The following is a 10,944-nucleotide window of genomic DNA, read 5'->3' on the forward strand; positions in this document are numbered from 1 at the left end:
AAAGAAAAAATTCAACATCATCTCAAGATTGATAAATATTGTGGTAAAGACACACCTGGCAATATGGCGGTAAGCACACGCCTGCCCACACACGCTCTCTAGGCTGCAAAGTATTTACCAACCATAAGTACAGCTGCAGTGGTGTCTTCAACTTCATCATCTCAAGAGCTAGACGATAAAGCAGGGAGTCGTAAAATACCGGTAAAGCCTGGAAAAGAGACCATAGGTGACAAAACAAGACGTGGTAGACCAAATTTTTCGGAATTTTCGGAATGCGGCGGTATCTGATGTCGATGGTGGTACAGTGTGTAACATACTCTCGATATAACTGCTTTCTCCCACGATTTTATCGTACTGTTGTACGACATGCTATACGATATCCTTAAAAAAAATAAAAATAAACGAAGAACAGCCTCTTTTACGGGCAAAAGCAACACAGTATGATGAAAACCGTATACTGTACAACACCGTATATATATATATATATACTCAATCTGCGGACAAAACTGTTTCGTCCTTTGTGGACTCGTCAGCGCAGCACAGAGGAAATGAGGCCGAACCTGATACCAATGGAAATAAAAATTTCCAATCAGGCCCGAACGTACCTTGCCAGAGTGCTCAAACTGACAAGTCAGTGAGCTCTGCATAACGCAAACAGCATATATATATGCAATATAACTCAATCTGCGGACAGCATGCTGTTTCGTTCTTTTTGAACTCATCAGCGCAGCACAGAGAAAATGAGGCCGAACCTGATAGCAATGGAAATAAAAATTTCCAATCAGGCCCGAACGTACCTTGCCAGAGTGCTCAAACTGACAAGTCAGTGAGCTCTGCATAACGCAAACAGCATATATATATGCAATATAACTCAATCTGCGGACAGCATGCTGTTTCGTTCTTTTTGAACTCATCAGCGCAGCACAGAGAAAATGAGGCCGAACCTGATAGCAATGGAAATAAAAATTTCCAATCAGGCCCGAACGTACCTTGCCAGAGTGCTCAAACTGACAAGTCAGTGAGCTCTGCATAACGCAAACAGCAAAGGCACTACCCCACGCAAGAGTGCTCAACTGCTACAAGAGCAGGAGCGAAATACTCAATCTGCGGACAGCATGCTGTTTCGTTCTTTTTGAACTCATCAGCGCAGCACAGAGAAAATGAGGCCGAACCTGATAGCAATGGAAATAAAAATTTCCAATCAGGCCCGAACGTACCTTGCCAGAGTGCTCAAACTGACAAGTCAGTGAGCTCTGCATAACGCAAACAGCAAAGGCACTACCCCACGCAAGAGTGCTCAACTGCTACAAGAGCAGGAGCGAAATACTCAATCTGCGGACAGCATGCTGTTTCGTTCTTTTTGTATATATATATATATTGTAAAACTCGGATGTTGAGCCATAAATAAATGTAGAAAGGAAAGAGACATTATGGATACGAGTTAAGAGTAACTCTCCATCACTGTAACTTGATACTTTATACAGTCAGAAAGTGCAATAACTAGGCACAAAACTGACAGAGTACTGAGACATTCGACGTCCTAACACCTAGCATCAACACATCTCCGTAGCGCTAACCGACAGCCTTCCAACTTGGAAGGTTCAAGGTTATGGAAAAGACCAAAGAGGGGAAGGCAAGCGCAACGAAAACGAGCAAAAGCACTTTCTGACTGTATAAAGTATCAAGTTACAGTGATGGAGAGTTACTCTTAACTCGTATCCATAATGTCTCTTTCCTTTCTACATATATATATATATATATACACACAACAACAAGGTTGTCAGTTTCATAACACTAAAAGCTTTTCACCCATTTTCATCAGTAGATAAATGGGAATGAGCAAGAACGAAAACGAAGCCAGAGTTTATACTGGGGGTAGAGAATCAGCAAGAATATTCTTACGCGCCTCAAGTTCACACTACACTACCATAAGAATGTATGGAGCTGTGGAAAAATGCGGGAAACAAACACATGAGGGGAATGCAGTACCAGAACAAACACGTGATAAAGTTGTCAGTCCGGTTGCAGCTTGAACAGCCGCAGCACCTTGATGTGCTTCTTTTGTCGACACAGCTCTGGCCTCAAACTGCGAATGTACAGCGCCTCCAGTGTGAATCTGTGCGCGCTGTTCCGGGCTGGTGTGATGACACTGAAGCTGCTGTTGCGTTCTTGCGGGATGCATTCAGGTTGCGCCTGCAAATGCTTTGTGATGGCGCTATCACTTGTTGCCACACGTTTGTCAGGCGGCTTCTTGTACAGCTTGTCTGGGATATGCTGCTTGATCCTTTCCGAGAATCGCTGACACGTCTCACCAACGTACGTTCGCTCACAGCGACACGCATACTTATAAATAAAATTACTATTTTCAAGAGTTGGTGAAACATCCTTCGCGATAGACCTGAATGCGGGCCTGGTTGTATAAATTTCTTGCTGATTCTCTATTCTTGCTGATTCTCTACCCCCAGTATAAACTCTGGCTTCGTTTTCGTTCTCGCTCATTCCCATGTATCTACTGATGAAAATGGGTGAAAAGCTTTTAGTGTTATGAAACTGACAACCTTGTTGTTGTGTGTATACAAATTTTGTTCGCCTACGTCTCTATTTAAATATATATATATATATACTCAATCTGCGGACAGCATGCTGTTTCGTTCTTTTTGAACTCATCAGCGCAGCACAGAGTATATATATATTTCGCTCCTGCTCTTGTAGCAGTTGAGCACTCTTGCGTGGGGTAGTGCCTTTGCTGTTTGCGTTATGCAGAGCTCACTGACTTGTCAGTTTGAGCACTCTGGCAAGGTACGTTCGGGCCTGATTGGAAATTTTATTTCCATTGCTATCAGGTTCGGCCTCATTTTCTCTGTGCTGCGCTGATGAGTTCAAAAAGAACGAAACAGCATGCTGTCCGCAGATTGAGTATTTCGCTCCTGCTCTTGTAGCAGTTGAGCACTCTTGCGTGGGGTAGTGCCTTTGCTGTTTGCGTTATGCAGAGCTCACTGACTTGTCAGTTTGAGCACTCTGGCAAGGTACGTTCGGGCCTGATTGGAAATTTTTATTTCCATTGCTATCAGGTTCGGCCTCATTTTCTCTGTGCTGCGCTGATGAGTTCAAAAAGAACGAAACAGCATGCTGTCCGCAGATTGAGTATTTCGCTCCTGCTCTTGTAGCAGTTGAGCACTCTTGCGTGGGGTAGTGCCTTTGCTGTTTGCGTTATGCAGAGCTCACTGACTTGTCAGTTTGAGCACTCTGGCAAGGTACGTTCGGGCCTGATTGGAAATTTTTATTTCCATTGCTATCAGGTTCGGCCTCATTTTCTCTGTGCTGCGCTGATGAGTTCAAAAAGAACGAAACAGCATGCTGTCCGCAGATTGAGTATTTCGCTCCTGCTCTTGTAGCAGTTGAGCACTCTTGCGTGGGGTAGTGCCTTTGCTGTTTGCGTTATGCAGAGCTCACTGACTTGTCAGTTTGAGCACTCTGGCAAGGTACGTTCGGGCCTGATTGGAAATTTTTATTTCCATTGCTATCAGGTTCGGCCTCATTTTCTCTGTGCTGCGCTGATGAGTTCAAAAAGAACGAAACAGCATGCTGTCCGCAGATTGAGTATTTCGCTCCTGCTCTTGTAGCAGTTGAGCACTCTTGCGTGGGGTAGTGCCTTTGCTGTTTGCGTTATGCAGAGCTCACTGACTTGTCAGTTTGAGCACTCTGGCAAGGTACGTTCGGGCCTGATTGGAAATTTTTATTTCCATTGCTATCAGGTTCGGCCTCATTTTCTCTGTGCTGCGCTGATGAGTTCAAAAAGAACGAAACAGCATGCTGTCCGCAGATTGAGTATATATATATATACAAGTCAACAAACAATGGATCACTCGTAATATTTCGCTACTCCGAGTTTCATGCACTGTGTGCAATCATCAGGCAAACAATATTCAATGCAGACTGGTCAAAGCATAATGGGAATTTAAGGTGGATGCAGGCGGAAGCAAGTGTAAGGCTTAGCGGGACCCCTGATACGTAATCAATGGGCTAACCTGCCGGCTGAGAAGTGTGTGAAGCTGAGTGCTAGATGACTATAGCATAGTGGGGCAGGGCAATTTGCCAAGGCGCTAGCTGTTGGATGCCTGTACTACAGCAGAGCCAATTTGCAGTGGGGGGGGGGGGGTGCTAGCTGTTGGATGCCTGTATTACAGCAGAGCCAATTTGCCAAGGCGCTATCTGTTGGATGCCTGTACTACAGCAGAGCCAATTAAGTCCGACGAGTTACAGTTAGGTGCAATGGCGGCAATTGCCTCTTTGGTGGTGTTAGGATTCAGGTGCTGGGTGCTGGATGCCTGCACTACAGCAGAGCCAGTGAAGTCTGAGGAGTTACAGCTGGGTGCGATGGTTGCACTAGTCTTTCAGGTGTGAAGATTCAGGTGCGTGCTGGATGCCTGTACTACAGCAGAGCCAGTGCCACACCAGGACATGCCTTGCTTAGCAAAGCATACTGGATGCCTGTACTACAGCAGAGCCAGTATGCGCTATTTGGCTAAGTCACACCTGAATACTTGCTCAGCTGGTATCTAGTGCTGTGCCGGCATTTGGCGATGAGGTCACACCTTGTGTTCAGGAGGGTTGCTTTGTCGGCCGTGATAATTTCTAGCTTCTCTGTTAGACAGAGGTTACAGCGCTTAGTTGTTGGGCTGTACGACTTGGCTCTGCGCTTGACGTTCCATGACACGTTGTACTCCTGACCCTGGTTTTTGAGCGACCAAACGTAGCTTGACAGCTCGGTGGAGTTGCGGTATTTTTCGTGCCGCATTGAGGTCTTGTGATTGGCGTGACGAAGTTTGAAGGGCGTCTCAGCCGAACCAATGTAGTACTTAGGGTCGTTTGCGCCGCCCACGGCTGCTTCGTACACGACACAATCGGTCTGGCATGCTCCACGCAGCGGGCAGTTGGCCTTGTCACGGCAGTTGCACGGCTTTTCTGGAGGGGTGGGGTGCAGCTTAGCTTGGTTGTGTCCCTTGATGATGGCAGAGACGTTCGGGAGGCAGCTGTAGCTAATCTTGATTGAGTTCTTGTTGAAGATTTTGCCGAGGGGGGAACCTGCAGGGAAATGTCGCTTGATGAGTTTTAGGAAGACTGCCCCAACATTTGTCTTGACATTTTTGCTGTATGGTGGGTTGAACCATATGATGTTTCTCTTTCTCTTCTTTCTCTTCTTCTCCTCGGCCCGTGCCATGCCTTCACCTTCATCAGCGCAGTACTGCATGGCCGGCAGGAATCCACTCTTGGAAAGTGCGGCTGCGTATATTGGTTTGGCCTCTTCAAATATGTCCTCACTGGCCGAGATTGATGTCAGGCGCTTGTTGATCGACTTTGGTAAGTTTTTGATGATTGTTGGTGGGTGGTTGGAGGCCATGTTGAGATACAGGGGAGTGTCGCCGGGTTTCCTGTATGGCTTGTAGGTTCCTGTTGTTAGATCCAGCGTTACATCTAGGAAGTTTGTTGTCTTGATGTTGGTGTCAATTGTTATTCTAAGGCCAAAAGACTTGAACAGGCTGACAATGTTCTTCCTTGTGCGGTCTGCGACACTGCCGGATGCACCCTTCAGTGTGGCGAGGCCATCGTCTCTGTACAGGCCAATAGACGCCGGATCCACAAAAGCAGCAAGCTTCGTGAGGAGGAAAGCACCCACAAGCTGGCAGACCTCAGCTCCGTCAAAGGATCCCATCGTCACATCAAAAGCTCCCCCGCTGCTTCTCTTCACCCACGTGTTCTGTCCGTCGAACAGTAGCGACCTTCGCGCGTGCAGTACCATATCAACTTCTTGCTGGCTGATGTTGGAATACTGCTTTGCGAATTCAATGGCACTTGTCAAGAGCTGCTCCGTGATTGATGGGTAGTACTCTACAATGTCGAAAACCACGAAGGTTCTTTGGTCCTTTGACTCCAGAGCAGAGAACCAGTCTAGAACTGAGGCAGTGTTTTTCCATAGGTTGATTCGCGTTGCAGACTGCACATCCTTGGTCACGCGCTCCAGGATTGCCTTGCTGACTCTTCCCATCTCGGGCTTGGCCGGGTTAATCAATCGGCATGGAAGGTCGTTTGTAAATCTTTCTGTAGTATCCCTGCCCGACCAATACGGAAGCAGTACGGAACTAATACGGAGCTTGCCTGATGTATATTTAGTGTATCTCCGTATGTAAGCGTACGTCGTCTGCTGCATAAAAGCGGCTGCGCATTTCTGTTTTGATGAAGATTAGATTAGATTAGATTAGATTGGATAGCAATGAAAGCTAACTCGAAGAACAAGGATTCAGCCTCTAGGTGAGCACCGGAGAGAAAGTTATTTATTTTGCCGCTTCTTCTTTCACGAACGATTATATTTCAGGTGTGTACCTGAAAGTAGAATAAAAGTAATTATTGTTGATTTCACCGCGCCTACCACTCGGCTACCTATTACACTTTCCTTATGATCCTTAAGGGTGATGAACGCTTCGGACTTCGCCATGATAGTCTTACTAAGTATATATATATTTCGCTCCTGCTCTTGTAGCAGTTGAGCACTCTTGCGTGGGGTAGTGCCTTTGCTGTTTGCGTTATGCAGAGCTCACTGACTTGTCAGTTTGATCACTCTGGCAAGGTACGTTCGGGCCTGATTGGAAATTTTTATTTCCATTGCTATCAGGTTCGGCCTCATTTCCTCTGTGCTGCGCTGATGAGTTCAAAAAGAACGAAACAGCATGCTGTCCGCAGATTGAGTATATATATACATATATATACACACAACAACAAGGTTGTCAGTTTCATAATACTAAAAGCTTTTCACCCATTTTCATCAGTAGATACATGGGAATGAGCAAGAACGAAAACGAAGCCAGAATTTATACTGGGGGTAGAGAATCAGCAAGAATATTCTTACGCGCCTCAAGTTCACACTACACTACCATAAGAATGTATGGAGCAGTGGAAAAATGCGGGAAACAACACATGAGGGGAATGCAGTACCAGAACAAACACGTGATAATGTCAGTCCGGTTGCAGCTTGAACAGCCGCTACATAGGTTCAGATCGGTGGAATATGCTGCCTTCCACTGTTCAGCCTCTTTACAAACGTGCCTCTCAAGGAAACAATAGATATCTGCATACAGTCGCTATACCATGATGATGAAATATCAGCCCCGCAAATACCCCAAGATCTTTTCAAGAAGCTGCTTTTCAAAGCCACATCAGACGTGCAGTTCAGTTTCAATGGCAATATGTACGCACAGAGGGACGGAGTAGCCATGGGTTCACCCTTGGGCCCCGTGCTAGCCAATATCTTTGTTGGATATTTTGAGAACACAATTCCAGACAGTCATTGGCCCCAATTCTATAGGCGTTATGTGGATGACACATTCGCAGCATTTCACAACCGGAAACTGGCATTGGAATTCTCTGAGCGTTTAAATAATCTTCACCCAGCTCTCCAGTTTACAATGGAGGAGGAGAATAATGGAGAATTGCCGTTTCTTGATGTATTGATCAAGCATTCTTCCACAGAATTGCTCACCACAGTATATAGAAAGCCGACGTTCACAGGTCTTTACACCCGCTGGGACTCGTTTTGTGACACTAGAAACAAAATCAATTTGATCAGATCATTAACTTTCAGAGCTAAAAACATCTGCTCACCATCACTATTATCAGCTGAAATTGCTAAGCTAGAGGATATTCTGTGTTCTAACGGTTACCCACTCAAAGTACTCAAGCGAGTCATGACAAGCGTTCTTGAACCTAGCCCAGATACAGCTTCTGCTCAACTTGAATCTGCAACGCGTATTATCACAAAATTGCCGTGGAAAGGGCAAAATTGCATTGCCTTCCGCAAAAAGATTAAAGCTGCAATTTTGAACTGCTATCCTACAGTATCCCCCATTGTAATTTATACAACCAGACCCGCATTCAGGTCTATCGCGAAGGATGTTTCACCAACTCTTGAAAACAGTAATTTTATTTATAAGTATGCGTGTTGCTGTGAGCGGACGTACGTTGGTGAGACATGTCAGCGATTCTCGGAAAGGATCAAGCAGCATATCCCAGACAAGCTGTACAAGAAGCCGCCTAACAAACGTGTGGCAACAAGTGATAGCGCCATCACAAAGCATTTGCAGGCGCAACCTGAATGCATCCCGCAGGAACGCAACAGCAGCTTCAGTGTGATCACACCAGCCCGGAACAGCGCGCACAGATTCACACTGGAGGCGCTGTACATTCGCAGTTTGAGGCCAGAGCTGTGTCGACAAAAGAAGCACATCAAGGTGCTACGGCTGTTCAAGCTGCAACCGGACTGACAACTTTATCATGTGTTTGTTCTGGTACTGCATTCCCCTCATGTGTTGTTTCCCGCATTTTTCCACTGCTCCATACATTCTTATGGTAGTGTAGTGTGAACTTGAGGCGCGTAAGAATATTCTTGCTGATTCTCTACCCCCAGTATAAATTCTGGCTTCGTTTTCGTTCTTGCTCATTCCCATGTAACTACTGATGAAAATGGGTGAAAAGCCTTTAGTATTATGAAATTGACAACCTTGTTGTTGTGTATATATATATATATATATACTCAATCTGCGGACAGCATGCTGTTTCGTTCTTTTTGAACTCATCAGCGCAGCACAGAGAAAATGAGGCCGAACCTGATAGCAATGGAAATAAAAATTTCCAATCAGGCCCGAACGTACCTTGCCAGAGTGCTCAAACTGACAAGTCAGTGAGCTCTGCATAACATATATATATATATATTAACTGGTTTGAGGGAAAGAAGATATATATATATATATGCTCCAATTAACCCCCCAAGTACGGCATTTTGACATTTACATTGTATAAAACAATCTACATGCGAGCAGAATAAGTAATTTACAATTGTCCCTAATATAGATCAAGATGAAGAAAAAAGATTCAACATCATCGCAAGAGCTAGAGGATATTCGACCTTGGAGTAAGGCCTGGATCAGGGACTATTGGTCCGTTTTTTACAAAGCCAATGGCCAGTTAAAACATGTGGTGGACCAGGTGTTTTCGGAATTTTCAAATTCCGGATCTGTGCCTCTAAATCCGGAAATCGCCGAAATCACCGACAAGAAACGTGAAGGAAAACATAAAAAACCGGGACCATCCCAGACCAAACTTGGACAAGGAAAAAGAAACAAACCGCTCAAGAGCTGCACCAGCTCCAAAGAAAAGAAAAAGAAATAAAAACCTTTTTAAAACTATGGCATGGCTTACAATGGAGCGAATTAAAGTCTAGATGGATGAATGCATAGAGATTATTAACTCCAAATGTTCTACAATAAGGCCTGGGCGGATAATGCTAATGACAATGCCAGAAAAACTGTACCATAATGCTACTTATAAAGCTGCTGTTCCTCTGTAATGCCAAAAATTCACCCGTAGTAACTATGGAAAAATGGCTTGGTTGGCAGCATTGTGCAGCAGCACGTTTCGTAGTTCTACGTAGACGGCATGGAAAACGCCTATCTACAATCCACAAGTCACAGTTTGTACAACAGACTATGACTGGAAGTAAGGTCTTTGTATTAGTCAGCAGCATAGCATGCCGTGTAAACAACTGATGAATGGTAAATGACACACCACGACATCCATCAGAGATAGCTAGCATACTACAAAACTATTTTAATAATACCAAGAATAGTCTTATCTGAGCAATAACACAAGCAAATGTATGGGAGAAATGAACAAAGGAGAAAGGAAGGAAAGACAACGTGATAACACATAACAGCAGTACATTACACCTAGAACATTAACGGCCAAGCTTGGCCTCACTAAACACGACACGTTACTTGAACAATTTCAACCCAATTATACTATCTTTCTGTACACACAAATTAGGCTTGTACAGACGCTGATAGATAGCTTCCAACACTTTTAACTGTAGTCCATAACCATGACGACCACGGCACAATACAGTGAACGAAGAGTCGGAATACGCACCGCAACAATCAGGACTAGCCAGCAGATGATTGTACACTGAAGACTTGCTACCACGAAACCTACGCACAACACTAACACTCTCACCGGCACTCTCACCATCACTCCCATCACTGCTCTCCGACTCACTGCTCCCTCCGCCGTCCGTTCCATCCTCCGCTTCCTCTGTACTCTGTATGGGAAGTAAACTAATACAATACAGCGCTAGTAGGTATTGGTACCGTACGTGTGTGTTGCCTCTTGCCTAGCACTTCTTTCTTCTCCTCTTCTTTTCCTTCCTCAGTTTTCGTCGGATCTGTCTGACATGAGGCTTCAAATGCCAAGGCAATAATACAGGATTTGTGACGAGCGACTCGGATGACTGGGATAAAATGAACACTTTCGCTACGGATATTTGTTTTTGCTGGGATACGATACGTACGTTCAAAGTGAGCGAGATCCTGGTAACACGAAGGACCATCAGGCCAGTCCTTTTGAGATTGTACAGGACGCTGTACAAGCCATACACTGGCGGTCTGTTCATACCAATACTGGATGGCACTAAACAGACAGTAGAACGCTCGGGACCCAGAGACTTTTCGTAATACTTGAAATGAAAGAAAAACTGGACAATAGCACGTACAGCTTCTTTCCGTCCTGCTCGGCAAACCGGCAGGAATTCACGCCTCGGATCACCTTCGAAATCCGGCAGAAACATTGTCACCGCTTCAACATCACTCTCGAATAACGGGGCACCCCAACAAAGTCTGCTCTCATCTGGTGCTTTTCGGTCTAGAGCCAAAACAGTCGTTGGATCTGCGAGATTACTGGAACGAAGCATAATATGATCGTAGCATACTTCACAGAATCTTCGCAGCTCTAGAAATGTGAGGCTCTCCTCGCGAGCAGGTAAATCCATGACGAACAAAGACCTTAGTTAACCCAAATATATCAGCACTTTCAACGACTACACATCAATTTGGTAAAGAGGAA

The sequence above is a fragment of the Sycon ciliatum genome, chromosome 11 (assembly GCF_964019385.1).
Source record: "Sycon ciliatum chromosome 11, ocSycCili1.1, whole genome shotgun sequence".
In the NCBI taxonomy this organism is placed as follows: domain Eukaryota; kingdom Metazoa; phylum Porifera; class Calcarea; order Leucosolenida; family Sycettidae; genus Sycon; species Sycon ciliatum.